Here is a 13959-nt window from a genome sequence, read left to right as displayed (position 1 = left end):
CCACTGCGCTCCACCCTGGGTGACAGAGCGAGACTCCATCCCAAAAAAAAAAAACATAAAAATAAAAATATAAGAAAAATGCTCCAGTAGACTGATGGAAATGGCAATAAAATCACTTTTAAGTAACTGTTAAGACTGAAAAAGAAGACTGTCCTTTAGTAGCTAATAAATCTGACAGCCAGGAGCAGTGGCTCATGCCTGTAATCCCAACAATTTGAGAAGATGAGGCAGGAGGATCACTTAAGCCCAGGAGTTCGAAACCAGCCTGGGCAACATAGTGAGACTCTGTCTCAAAATATATATATATTATATATTATACAATATATAGTTATAGATTATATATATGTGAGATTTTACATATATTTACATATTTTTATATGAATAAGTATATAAATAAAAATAAAAAATAAATCTGACAATTACAATTTTTATCCAACAGCAATGAAAGCACCACAAAAAGACGTTTCAAAATGAACTATCAAGAAGGGAGGTAATTCAAAATGACCACAGAGCAGAATCATCCAGGCAAAATATTACAGCAAAGTTATTACTTACACAGCCACAGTCTAAACTCTAACTGTTCTGTCTGTTAAGCTTAAAATGTAAAGTCAGGACCTTTCACAGATTTTTGAAGCCAGGAAATTGGTCTTCACTTATATGCTAAAGAAGTCAGCAGTGATCACCTTCTTAAAACTCAAAGGACAGTTGAGTTCCCTGGGCTCTTAGGCTCAGATTCTGCCCTCAGAAAAACAAGCACTCACCTGACTTTTACAAGTCACAACCAAGTTTGCATGCAAGAGAGAAAAATTAATTCCTTTGAGTCTTAAAAACAATGGAACAACACTTTCCTTCAAGCCAACGAAAGGCTTTCTGTAAGAAAGCCCTAAGCAACCTGAAGGCATTTTGGCCCCCAGTCATCAGAGCACTGAATAAGGACAATTAATTTGCCAAGCTCCAAGACCAGAAACCATAGCCTAGTAGGGGGTAGGAGGTTATAAGTGTTTGTTGAATTACTCGAGTAAACTAGAGCAAAGCATAGAAGACTAAATGAGATCCTAAATAAATGCCACTCTGTAGTATAAGCGCAATGCTAAGATTTAAAAAGAAGGGACTCAACTAATTTTGAAAGTTATTTTAAAATAGGATCCATGGGACCCTAACGTGGTAAATGAAATAAAGGTAAATCAATACTATATAATATGGGGCCGGGCACAGTCGCTCACGCCTATAATCCCAGCACTTTGGGAGGCCGAGGCGGGTGGATCATGAGGTCAGGAGATCAAGACCATCGGGGCTAACACAGTGAAGCCCCGTCTCTACGAAAAATATAAAAAATTAGTCGAGCATGGGGGCACGCACCTGTAGTCCCCGCTACTCGGGAGGCTGAGGCAGGAGAATCTCTTGAACCTGGGAGGCGGAGGTTGCAGTGAGCCAAGATCACTCCACTGCACTCCAGCCTGGGCGACAGAGCGAAACTTTGTCTCAAAAATAAATAAATAATAAAAAAATACTACATAATACGCAAGAAACAAGAAAGGAAACTGGCCTACAAAACTACAGACAAAAATTGAAAACCTTTTTTTTTTTTTTTTTTTTGAGACAGAACCTCGCTGTCTCCCAGGCTGGCGTGCAGTGGCACGATCTCAGCTCACTGAAACCTCCACCTCCTGGGCTCAAGGGATCCTCCCACCTCAGCCTCTGGAGTAGCTGTGATTACAGGTGTGCACCACCACGCTCAGCAAATTGTTGTATTTTCTGTAGGTTTCGCCATGTTGGCCAGGCTGGTCTCGAACTCCTGACCTCAAGTGATCCACCTGCCTCGGCCTCCCAACATGCTGGGATTACAGGCGTGAGCCACCACACCCAGCCAAAAGCTTTTTTTAAAAGTCAAGTTTGGCCGGGCACCGTGGCTCACGCCTGTAATCCCAGCACTTTGGGAGGCTGAGGTAGGCGGATCACAAGGTCAGGAGATCAAGACCATCCTGGCTAACACGGTGAAACCCAGTCTCTACTAAAAATACAAAAAAATTAGCCGGGCATGGTGGCGAGTGCCTGTAGTCCCAGCTGCTGGGGAGGCTGAGGCAGGAGAATGGTGTGAACCTGGGAGGTGGAGCTTGCAGTGAGCTGAGATTGCACCACTGCACTCCCGCCCGGGCGACAGAGCGAGAGACTCCATCTCAAAAAATAAATAAATAAATAAATAAATGTCAAGTTTGATTTTTTCAAGCATATTCTTATTGTTTATGTTTACAAGTATGAGTATTCATAGACACATCACACCTATACTAGTATCAAATATGATACATCTGAACTACTACTATACTTGAATATTAACGTAAGCCTCTGAGGAATGCACAGTAATAGAACTGCTGTTATTTAGGATTACTGATCCCCTATTGTCTTGCACTTAGAAGATGTTAATGAAAGATGATGACAGGATTGTGAACACACCAACCTCCCTGAGAACAAATTCATTATATTCAGTTTTCTACAAAAGACAAATGAGGATCATTACAAAAGGATTCACAACAAATTCCTCTGGATTTCCATTTCTCCCAGGTAAGTTGAAATATTATTCAAACCACACAAAATTAGTTTACATACAAACTTCACTTTTTAAAGAGATGGGGGTCTCACTATATTACCCAGGCTGGTCTCGAACTCCTTGGCCAAGTGATCCTCCTACCTCAGCCTCCCAAAGTGTTGGAATTACAGGTGTGAGCCACTGTGCCTGGCCTACACACCACTTAAGGAAACAAATTGAAAAAAAACTATATGTGTGTTTATCTATTATCTGTCCAGCCACCATGGAGTTCTTGACATATATTCAACATACAGGCCCTGTCCTCAAGGTCATTCTTAATCAGTTCAAATTAAATCTAGTCCTCCATTATAAACTCCAAAAGCAACTTAGTTATTTTGCTAGATATTTTGCCCTCCCCTTTCAAACTATATGTTTAATACTCTAAAAACGGGTTTATGCGCCTTATAGATATCAACAGTGTGTTATGCTCCCCCTATTGACTAATATTCAAAATAACAATGAACTCCCCAGGGGTTGCCTTTGAAGTGCTGGGATTCAAAAGTATGTTGGTGATTTTTATATTTAAAAACATGAGCTGAATCAACAGTTGTTAGGCAAAGCTGCCGTGTAACGGTCAGATTCCATCAAAACAGGAAAAATTAAAGTTGACAAATGTCAAACTGAAGGGCCAAAAAAAAAAAAACGCTCAAGCCTTGAAACACTAAACAATGCAGAAATAAAGCCAAAAGCAAAGAACAGCAAGAAATAGAGCAACATCCTTTAACTGACACAATGGCATGAAATCAATTTCATGTTAATAGCCCTTAAGGGGGTAAGAATTATTTCCCTGCCTCCTGTGCCAACCCCAAGCTGTTTCCTAAGGAAGCCAAGTAATGGTGATCAACAATGTCTGGAGAATTAATAAAAGAAATTAAGAATAAAGATCCATGTTGGCCAGGTGTGGTGGCTCACACCTGTAATCCCAGCACTTTGGGAGGCCGAGGCAGGTGGATCACGAGGTCAAGAAATCGAGACCATACTGGCCAACATGGTGAAACGCCGTCTCTACTAAAAATACAAAAGTTAGCTGGGCGTGGTAGCGCGCGCCTGTAGTCCCAGCTACTCTGGAAGCTGAGTCAGGAGAAACTCTTGAACCCGGGAGGTGGAGGTTGCAGTGAGCCGAGATCGCACCACTGCACTGCAGCCTGGGGACAGAGCGAGACTCTGTCACCAAAAAAAAAAAAAAAATTTCCATGTTAATTAATACAAGTCAGAGTTCTATTTATAATTATTTGGGGCCAGTTTCAGAGGAACTTTAATTGGGCACCCTCATAAGTATGTAAAATCGCCTAAATTCATCACAGATACCTTATGTGTGTTTCAAGAGATATGCGTTCAGCTCAAATAGAAAGCTGAAAGATGGGAGAAGATGCATGGACTATGCACACAAATCTATGTACACACAAATCGGCCTGCACTTGCCGCTCTCCGCTGAGGAAGGAAGCTAGCTTTGGAGTCAGAACTAACAGAAAGTTATGTATGATCTTGGACAAGTAACTTAACCTCTAGTGTCTTATCTGTAAAATAGGGTTATTAATAGTGCTTTTCCCATAGAGATGCTGTGAGGATTAAGTGCACACAGTATGGGCTTAGAAAACGTTAGCTGTTATTATTATCCAAAAGAAACAACTGAGTTCACACTGAAGTAACTGTTTGCACTCTGCATTCAGGAAGAAGAAACGGTCTTGACGTGTGTTTTTACTACCTGTGGAGACTTCTCCCAAACCGCTCACTTCTTCGGAAGGACATAAAACTCAGAATACGCCTGGTTCCCCAGCACAGCCTGTCACTCCTACTATCCTCTGCCCTCGCCGCTCCTATCCTGCCACCTCAGGGCTAGCGGCAAGCAGCGCTAACCTCCGTGCGGTGCTTACTCGGTGCCAAGCACTGTTGTAGCACCTCACACACATTAAATCATTAGATGCTCACAGCAACTTTACGGGTCAAGTACTACTATCCTCACTTCACAGCTAGGGAAATGGAACGGTTTTCTTCTTCCAGCTTTTCGTGAGGACACCAAATCCACTAAGTTCTACTTTGCCAAGGTAATTCATGCTTGACACGTCGGCTCCTGACACTATGCGATTCTGCAAAGCGGGGCAAATGCCCTAATAAGATCAAGTCTGCAAGCAGATTCTTCTAGCGACAGTTCAAGATTTCCAAGTTTGTCCTAACCAAATGAATACAAGAAGAGAGCCTTCAAAATAAACCGGGGCGGGGGGGGCCGAGCTGCAGCTTGCGGCTCAGCCCGCAAGGCACCCTGAGGGCGCGGCCAGCGGGGAACGCAAACCGCGTCCGTGCACGAGTCCGGGAGCCACAGCCTGGGCCACGGCAATTGACTGCGAACCCACAACAAACCATTCCCACCGAAGCTGTCACGAGCCCGGAGGGAAGTGGCCGCCGCGCCCCGCAGGGGTCAGAAGGACCCGCGGAGAGGAAGAGTGAGGGCGGGCGTGGAGAATTCCTCCCCAGCACTGCGCATCGCCGGGAGCACTGCCTGCCCCGTGCGGCCGCTGCCCACGCACCGCTGGCCACCGGTGCCTGCTCCCCGGAGCGTAAACACCGCCCCACCAGCGCCTCCCTCCCAAGCCCGGAGGTCCCGGCTGCTGGAGCGACCCTGGCCGGTAAGTAGGCACTGGCAACCCGCGCCGCGCCGACGGGCACCCGCGCAGCCTGCAGAGCCCACAGCCCGGGCGGGCTGCAGCGCCGCGGGGCTGGGCCGGCACGTACCTCGGAGGCGGTGTGTCCAGCGGAGATCCACCCGCAGCAAGTTGGAGGAAAGCGGCGGAAAGTTTCCCCGCCCAGCGCTCGGCGGCGGCGAGCTCCGGCAGCTGCTGCGCCGCGGCACAACTACGCCATCCGGACCCGCTGGGGACTCTCACCTCCTGCAGGGAGCTCCGGGAATCGCGCAGGGAAAGTGGCCGGGGCGCGAGAGCCGCCGACTGCCCTCCTTCACTCGCTGGGAAGAGGAAAGTGCCGCTCGGCGTCCCCGAAACCCTCGATTACCCCCATCAGGCCGACCCGGCGCACTCGCCCTCCCTCGCACACACGCGGGCGGGGACGGGCAGGACGCCACAGCAATCAGCGCGCGGGGGGAAGGGCGCTCCTCCGCCGGCCCCACCGGGGGCTCTCGGCCGCCCAGAAACTCCTCCTCCCGCCTCCCGCCTCCCGCCTCCCGCCTCCTCTCTCCTCCCCCTTTGCCTCCGCGGCTGATGGATGAGCCCCGAATGCTGCTCGAGCCTGTGCTTCCCTTCGGGACGAGGAGGCAGAGAGAGAAGGGGCTAGGGGCGCGGCCGGGCTCAGCGTGCCCGGGTTGGGGCTGCCCCTGTCCTGCGGGAAGCGCGAGGGAGACGTGGGCACGAGCTGCGGGGACTCGCTCCCTCAAACGAGGTCCTTTGAACTTTCCAGGGCTCCCTGGAAGAGTTGGATTTTCATTTGGTTCCTTGGTCTTTATATAAAAGTTCTGAAACCTCAGATAATCTGATCACAGCCTCTTGCCCTCTCCCCAGCAGAGCTCCCCCATGCACACATTCATTCTGTTCCTGTGCTTTTTCCCAACCTCCGGTCCCGCTTGTTGTCACGCTCTGATGGTGGGCGCCGGCGGAGTCTTGCCTCTTCCCCTCCAGCAGCTGAGACTGCATTACCCAGCCGTTCCCCCTGCTAGCTAAATAAATTAATACAAATAATGGAGCTAGGTCAGCATTACCGGCGTTACCCGGAGGTGGGCGCGATATGAACGACAGTCTCGGCGGGGCAACGTCCTAAGTACCTGTGCCTGTGCAACGTCCTAAGTACCTGTGCCTGTGCAACGTCCTAAGTACCTGTGCCTGTGAAGTACACGCTGCAGAAGTTGAACTGCTGGCACCAGAACACCACTCTGATACTCTTGCTTACACCCAGTTTTTCTTATTAAAAAGCATACTCAAGTAACAGGACATTGTTTTACAAACAGGCAGGTGAAATGACCGTGGACTGACAGGTTTCAAAGACCAGACTTCCAGTCGTGACTACTGTGCGACCTTCCACAAATGGCTAACGGCTAATACCCGTCAAGGCTCAGTTCAAATGAAGGGCTTGGCCTAGAAGGCTTCTTCCAGTTCTAAAGGGCTATGGACCTATGCCTTTTTTTTTTTTTTTTTTTTTTTTTTTTTTTTTTTTTTTTGAGATGGAGTCTCGCCCTGTCGCCCAGGCTGGAGTGCAGTGGCACAATCTCAATCTCAGCTCACTACAACCTCCGCTTCTCAGGCTCAAGCGATTCTCCCACCTCAGCCTCCTGAGTAGCTGGGATTACTGACAAATGCCACCACGCCCAGCTAACTTTTTGTATTTTTTGTAGAGGCGGTTGGCAGGGCGGGGGTCTCACTTAGTTGCCCAGGCTGGTCTCAAACTCCTGAGCTCAAGAGATTCGCCTGCCTTGGCCTCCCAAAGTGCTGGGATTAGAGGCGTTAGCCGCTGCACCTGGCTCAATCCTAGGCTTTTAATATGTTGGAGAGTAGAATGAGGAGGCTTCTTATGACATGTTATTTGGAAAGTTATTGAGAGAACAGGAAATATTTCTCGTCCTCTTCCTCTTGTACCTATAGGCAGAGAATCCACCCAATTGCAGAATTGGAGATTCATTCACAAAGGTCAAATGTCATCAGTCACCTGAATTACTGCAAAAATCTCCTCACTGAACCATTTTTTTCCTTACCAATATTCATTGAGCACTGACTATGGGAGAGCCCTGAGTCAGGCATTGGGAATACAAGTAGGCATAATATTCTGAAGGAATAAACAGTCCAGATGGAGCTAGCCTCTGCTTTTATAGAGTCTAAGTTTAAGGCCTTAAGATTTCTCCTAGACTCAAATTAAACAGTATTTGATATGGTTTGGCTGTGTCCCCACCCAAATCTCATCTCGAATTGTAAGTCCCACAATCCCCATGTGTCCTAAGAGGAACCCAATGGGAGGTAATTGAATCTTGGGGATGAGTTTTTCCTGTGCTGTTCTCATGATAGTGAATAAGTCTCACGAGATCTGATGGCTTTAAAAACAGGAGTCTCCGCGTACCAGCTCTCTCTGCCTGCTGCCATCCACGTGATATGTGACTTGCTCCTCCTTACCTTCTGCCATGATTGTGAGGTCTCCCCAGCCATGTGGAACTGTAAGTCCAATAAACCTTTCTTTTGTAAATTGCCCAGTCTCGGGTATGTCTTTATCAGCAGCATGAAAACAGACTAATACAGTATTTATGCCTTGTTAACAAGTTTTAGTTTCAAGTACAGATGTGAACACTTGAACTAGGTGTGAATATTTAATCCTACATTTAAATGCATCGGCCAGGTGAGGTGGCTCATGCCTATAATCTCAGCAATTTGGGAAGCCGAGGTGGGTGGATCACTTGAGGTCAGGAGTTCTAGACCAGCCTGACCAACATGGTGAAACCCCATCTCAACTAAAATACAAAAATTAGCCAGGCATGGTGGCGGGCACCTGTAATCCCAGCTACTTGGGAGGCTGAGGCAAGAGAATCGTTTGAACCCAGGAGGCAGAGGTTGCAGTGAGCTGAGATGGTGCCATTGCACTCTAGCCTGGACAAGAGCAACACTCTGTCTCAAAAAAATAAAATTAAATTAAATGTATCAATCATGTTAAGGCTTTCTAAATAAAATGGCCTGGTAGATAATTTAGGAGTGTCTTGTCTTTAAAGAGTGATGAAGTGACTGGTCCCCGTAGAGCCAGATTCACAACAGTAACCATCAACATCTGAGCCAGCGTGGGTACTGAATTCTTTTTTGTTTGTTTGTTTTTGTTTTGAGACAGAGTCTCGCTCTGCTGCCCAGGCTGGAGTGCAGTGGCACGATCTCAGCTCACTGCAACCTCTGCCTCCTGGGCTCAAGCAATTCTCCTGCCTCAGCCTCCTGAGTAGCTGGGATAACAAGCACGCACCACCATGCCTGGCTAATTTTTGTATTTTTAGTAGAGACGAGGTTTCATACCATGTTGGCCAGGCTGCTCTCGAGCTCCTGACCTCAAGTGATCCACCCGCCTTGGCCTCCCAAACTGCTGAGATTACAGGCATGAGCCACTGCGCCTGGCCATGGGTACTAAATTCTATACATATAAACACATTTACTTCTCACAGCCCTCTAAGAATATGTATAAATGAGGCCGATATACATGCCTTTATACAAACTGAGATCTTGTCCACGATTCAATCTCACATCCACCGACCTCAAAACCTAAGTCCTTAACCACCAGGTTCTTCTACCTGTCATCAGAAACTTTATAGACTGGCAAAATAAAAGGGCTCTTTTTTTTTAATTCTGAGCTATTTAGTTTCAGTAGATGATATGGAAAAACACAAGAAATTACATCAGTATTTACAAAATTAACAATGTCTACAGAGATGTTTTCTCTTTAAATCTTTACAATGTGATATTAAAAACAGAAATCCAGATACCTCAAGCATAGACGAAAGGTTTAAAATAAACTTGAATTTTTGGTTCCTGAGCAAAGCTCTATAAAAAAGGGTTCCCCTACCTCTTTTCTTTCTTTCTTTTTTTTTTTTTTTGAGACGGAGTTTCCCTCTTGTTGCCCAGACTAGAGTGCAGCAGCGCGATCTCAGCTCACTGCAACCCCCACCCCCACCTCCCGGGTTCAAGTGATTCTCATGCCTCAGCCTCTCAAGTAGCTGGGATTACCAGCACCCACCACCATGCCTGGTTGATATTTGTATTTTCAGTAGAGACAGGGTTTTGCCATAACTCCTGACCTCAAGTGATCCACCCACCTTGGCCTCCCAAAGTGTTGGGATTACAGGCGTGAGCCGCTGTGCCCAGTTGCCCAACCTCTTATTAATGGCAATATTAACTGATTTCTAAGGGAATGGATGCTCCCTTTCACTAATTTCTCATGGAGAACTGCATTCAAGCTACAGTATTTGTTACTGTAAGATACCAGCTTTCTTTTGGTCCAAAGTGGTTTCTTGGTCATTTGTTTGGAATTGTTTCAAACAGGATTGTAAGCAGGGGGGTGAAATTGAGGTGCATTACTTGCATTAAAAATGTTTGCCAGCAGAGTTTCAGTGATTTACTGAGGCTGTTTTTCATACAAGGAACCACCCCTCCTGTAGGTGTGGACTCACATGTTGACAGTGACTCAGATTTAGTGGCATGTCTCCAGATTCTGTTGATTAGCAGTTCACAGTCTGCTAATCAGACTTTCTTTAATCAGATAAAGTCTAAAAGACTTTATCATTAGAAAAATCATTTGGTTGTTTCTCTATAATCTTTTTTTTTTTTTTTTTTGAGACACAGTTTCCCTCTTGTTGCCCAGGCTGGAGTGCAGTGGCGCCATCTTGGCTCACTGCAACCTCCACCTCCTGGGTTCAAGCGATTCTTCTGCCTCAGCTTCCCAAGTAGCTGGGACTAAAGGCACACGCCACCACGCCCTGCTAATTTTTGTATTTTTAGTAGAGACAAGGTTTCACCATATTGGCCAGGCTGGTCTCAAACTCCTGACCTCGTGATCCACCTGCCTCAGCCTCCCAAGGTGCTGGGATTACAGGCATGAGCTACTGTGCCCAGCTATTATCCTCATTTTACAGATTAGGAAATGATGCACAGAGAGGTTATGTAACTTGCCCAAGGTCACACAACCAGCAAGTGGCAGAGTCAGGTGGCCTGGCTACAGAATCCGTTCATGCTCTGAACCTCCACTTTGTGCTACAGGTGAAAGACACCTTCTACTCATAAAAAGAGAGTCTCATATTTCTTTTTTTTTTTTTTTTGAAACGGAGTCTTGCACTGTCACCCAGGCTAGAGTGCAGTGGTGCAGTCTTGGTTCACTGCGACCTCTGCCTCCTGAGTTCAAGCGATTTTCCTGCCTCCACCTCCTAAGTAGCTGGGAATACAGGTGCCTACCACCACGCCTGGCTAATTTTTGTATTTTTAGTAGAGATGGGGTTTCACCGTGTTGGCCAGGCTGGTCTCGAGCTCTGTGATCCACCTGCCTCGGCCTCCCAAAGTGCTGGGATTACAGGTGTGAGTCACTGAGCCTGGTCTCTCTTTTTTTTTTTTTTTTTAAGTTTACTTCAAAGGCCAAGTACAGTGGCTCAGGCCTGTAATCCCAGTACTTGGGAGGCCGAGGTGAATCACTGGAGCCCGGGATTTCGAGACCAGCCTAGGCAATGTGGTGAAACCCAGTCTCTACAAAAAATACAAAAATTAGCCAGGCGTGATGGTATGTGCCTGTAGTCCCAGCTACTTGGGAGGCTGAGGTGGGAGGATCACTTGAGCCCGGTAGGTTGAGGCTGCAATGAGCCGTGATCGTGCCACTGTACTCCAGCCCGGGCAACAGAACTGAGATCTGTCTCAAAGAAAAAAAAAAAAAACTCAATTCTTTAAAAACTTTCAAAAGATAAAAATGAAAGTTTGTTTAGAAGAACTATTACCCCACCACCACCACATAAAAATAGATTCCTTTCACTAATTTAAAGTTTGTCTAATACAGCCAACAGCTTGGAGGCAATTGCACAACTACTCTTAAGAATGTGTGACAGAACATGAACCAAATGTTCCAAAATTGTTGTGACAGGATGCTGATCTACAAACTACAGCATCTGCCCTTATTTTCTGCTCTGTTAACCTATTATCACAGACAGATTTACTACTTTATTTTTCAAATTCGCTCATAAAGACCCAGTTCATACTCGTTGGTGTTTTATTTCATCATAACCTAAGGCCATAATTTAAAGCCACATTTTCTATATCTATCTACGAGATGAGAATTTGGTTTTCGCTGATAAAATTGCAGCTGGCAAATTTCAATTAATGAGAAAAAATACAATCAGATGAACCTGTATGCAGAGCAGACTCCAAAGCAGGCACTGGCTTCAGACCTGGGGAATTCCACAGAGATTTTGGACATAAAAATCCAAAGCAAATTTTCTCACAGTAACCGCAAGTTCCTGCAAACTCACCATTTCCTGTGACTGTGCAGAAGCCCCCAATGGAGGTTTCCACAATACACCTTCAATTTCCCCCTCAGCAGGGATTCTGATGAAGCAGGAAACCTCACACCATTTCAAAGTGACAGTGAAACCCCCTGAGATCCCTGTGGTCTTAGCTCCTTAGGGTATGTGGCAGGACCTTGCTCTCCCAAAAGCAGGGCTGGGATTCCAGAAGGAAAACTCCATCCTCAGCCCCACCTCCACAACACTCTGCAGAGAACTAGCCCCACCTCTTTTGTTTATCTGTTTTCTGTTTACTGGGTTTTGGTCTAGAGAAGAGAAAAAAAGAATCATGAATTATGTAATGTTATTTTGTGCTCAGGGGGACAAAAAAAGGCAAGGGGCACCCGGAACATATATTAATGCCTGTAAATGTTTTGAATCTCAGTCCAAAATGAAAGTGTGCCAGAAACATAACTTTCTTATTTTTTAAAACTGAACTGAAGTTGCATTGTGAGTCCTTTAGTCAACTGAGGGTCTCCCTGAACCCTCTCTATTCAGGGTTATACCCTGAACATTGAACAGAAATTAGTGAGGGCACCATCTCATCCTCAGATCATCATCTTATCTGTGCTTGGTTGTTTCGTAATGAACATGTATCATTTTTACCAAGAGCCATGAGATAGTTATTCCCGAGATTTCAGAGTTTACTTGAAAGTAATACCAGTTTAGAGCTGAAAGAACTATATGTGTGTATTACTATTCGTTTTGAGTTGCATCTGTGTGGTATTTCATCCAAAAAGTTCACCATACTTGCAAATATTAACCAAGGTAGCTTCAGGGAAATGCTTTATTCCTAAAGCCAACTGATCAAACATTTCCTTCCTAGTGCCTCTTGATACTCAGTTAACACACTAAAGAAAACAACCTCATTGACTTCATTTCAACAAGTAGAAGAAATGCTGAAAGTCTACTTCTAAAAATATCTAAATTTAAAAATTATTGCTGTTATTATTGGCTCTGTTATTATTACCCTTTATTGAGCACTTACTTTGTGGAAGGCCGTGTTGTAAGTTTGGGTTTATAAAATGTATTTTCTAACATATTTTGAAAATGGGCATATCCACCTATTTGTCATAAAATTACCTGCTGTAACATTTCTTGAGTTTCTTTTAACATGTTGTCTAAGGAGAAGGAAGAGTTTCTTAACTTGTAACTTTTTTTTTTTTTGAGACAGAGTTTTGCTCTGTCGCCAGGCTACAGTACAGTGGCGTGATCTCGGCTCACTACAACCTCCACCTCCCGGGTTCAAGCAATTCTTGTGCCTCAGCTCTCAAGTGGCTGGGATTACAGGCATGTACCACCATGCCTGGTTAATTGTTGTATTTTCTGTAGAGCAGGGTTTCACCATGTTGGCCAGGCTGGTCTTGAACTCCTGACCTCAAGTGATCTGCCCATCTCAGCCTCAAAGTGCTGGGATTACAGGTGTGAGCCACTGTGCCCGGCCCAACTTGTAACACATTCTTTAAGATTCAGGAATGAGTTAAATAGAAATTTGTTTTTATTTTGTATTTTTTATTTTAGTGACAATCTTAAAAAGCAATCTTTTATCCTGTTTTTTTTTTCTGACAAGGATAATTAAGAACCAAAAGACTTTCTCATAATAAAAGACATTATTTGCTTATAGATGTTTTTCAAAGTAGGAAATGTTTTCCCAAAGGTTTCTAAGAATGTTTCTCTTCAAAAAGGGTTCAGTCAGTTGGAGGATTTAAAATTTTATTTTTGGTTTACAATACATTGTTAACATTTGAGAAAAATGATATAAAATTTTTAATTAAAACTTCCTAAAAAAAAAGAAAAACTTCCTTTGGCCAGGCACGGTGGCTCACACCTGTAATCCCAGCACTTTGGGAGGCCGAAGTGGGTGGATCACCTGAGGTCAGGAGTTCGAAACCAGCCTGGCCAATATGGTGAAGCCCCGTCTCTACTAAAAATACAAAAATTAGCCGGAGTGGTGGCATGTTCCTTTAATCTCAGCTACTTGGGAGGCTGAGGCAGGAGAATCATTGAACCCGGGAGGCAGAGGTTACAGTGAGCCAAGATCGCACCACTGCACTCCAGCCTAGGTGGCAGAGCGAGACTCCATCTCCAAAATAAAAAAACTTCCTTTAAAATTTCCCGTTTACTCATATAATTTGTGCTGCTTTCTGGAAGATGTTAGTTTCTTCCGTGTTCTAAAAACCAACCAATATTCACTGAAATGTGTTAAGCCATATTAAGAGGTGAAAGTACATATAATGGCTGGGCATGGTTGCTCATGCCTGTAATCCCAGCACTTTGGGAGGCTGAGGTGGGTGGATCACTTGAGGTCAGGAGTTCAAGACCAGCCTGGCCAACATGGTGAAACCCCGTCTCTACAAAAAATACAAAAAAAATTAGC

At 45.2% G+C, this 13959-nt stretch overlaps 1 protein-coding gene across 4 annotated transcripts in view; it reads right to left on the bottom strand.

Annotated features, from left to right (window-relative positions):
* Nucleotides 1-5728, bottom strand: part of TGFBR3 (transforming growth factor beta receptor 3) — a 202099-nt gene extending 196371 nt beyond the window's left edge. For 2 of the 4 annotated variants that reach the window (XM_034931010.3, XM_034931015.3), the window contains exon 1: nt 5315-5728. The gene's annotated coding sequence lies outside the window, so the exon portion shown is untranslated. The remainder of the gene's footprint in view (nt 1-5314) is intronic. The other 2 variants (XM_063606912.1, XM_063606916.1) reach the window with 2 other exon arrangements.
* Between the last annotated feature and the right edge of the window lie 8231 nt (nt 5729-13959).

This window comes from Pan paniscus, chromosome 1, assembly GCF_029289425.2.
Source record: "Pan paniscus chromosome 1, NHGRI_mPanPan1-v2.0_pri, whole genome shotgun sequence".
In the NCBI taxonomy this organism is placed as follows: domain Eukaryota; kingdom Metazoa; phylum Chordata; class Mammalia; order Primates; family Hominidae; genus Pan; species Pan paniscus.
Note: the sequence above shows the minus strand (reverse complement) of the source record. Positions and strands in the feature narration are given on the sequence as shown.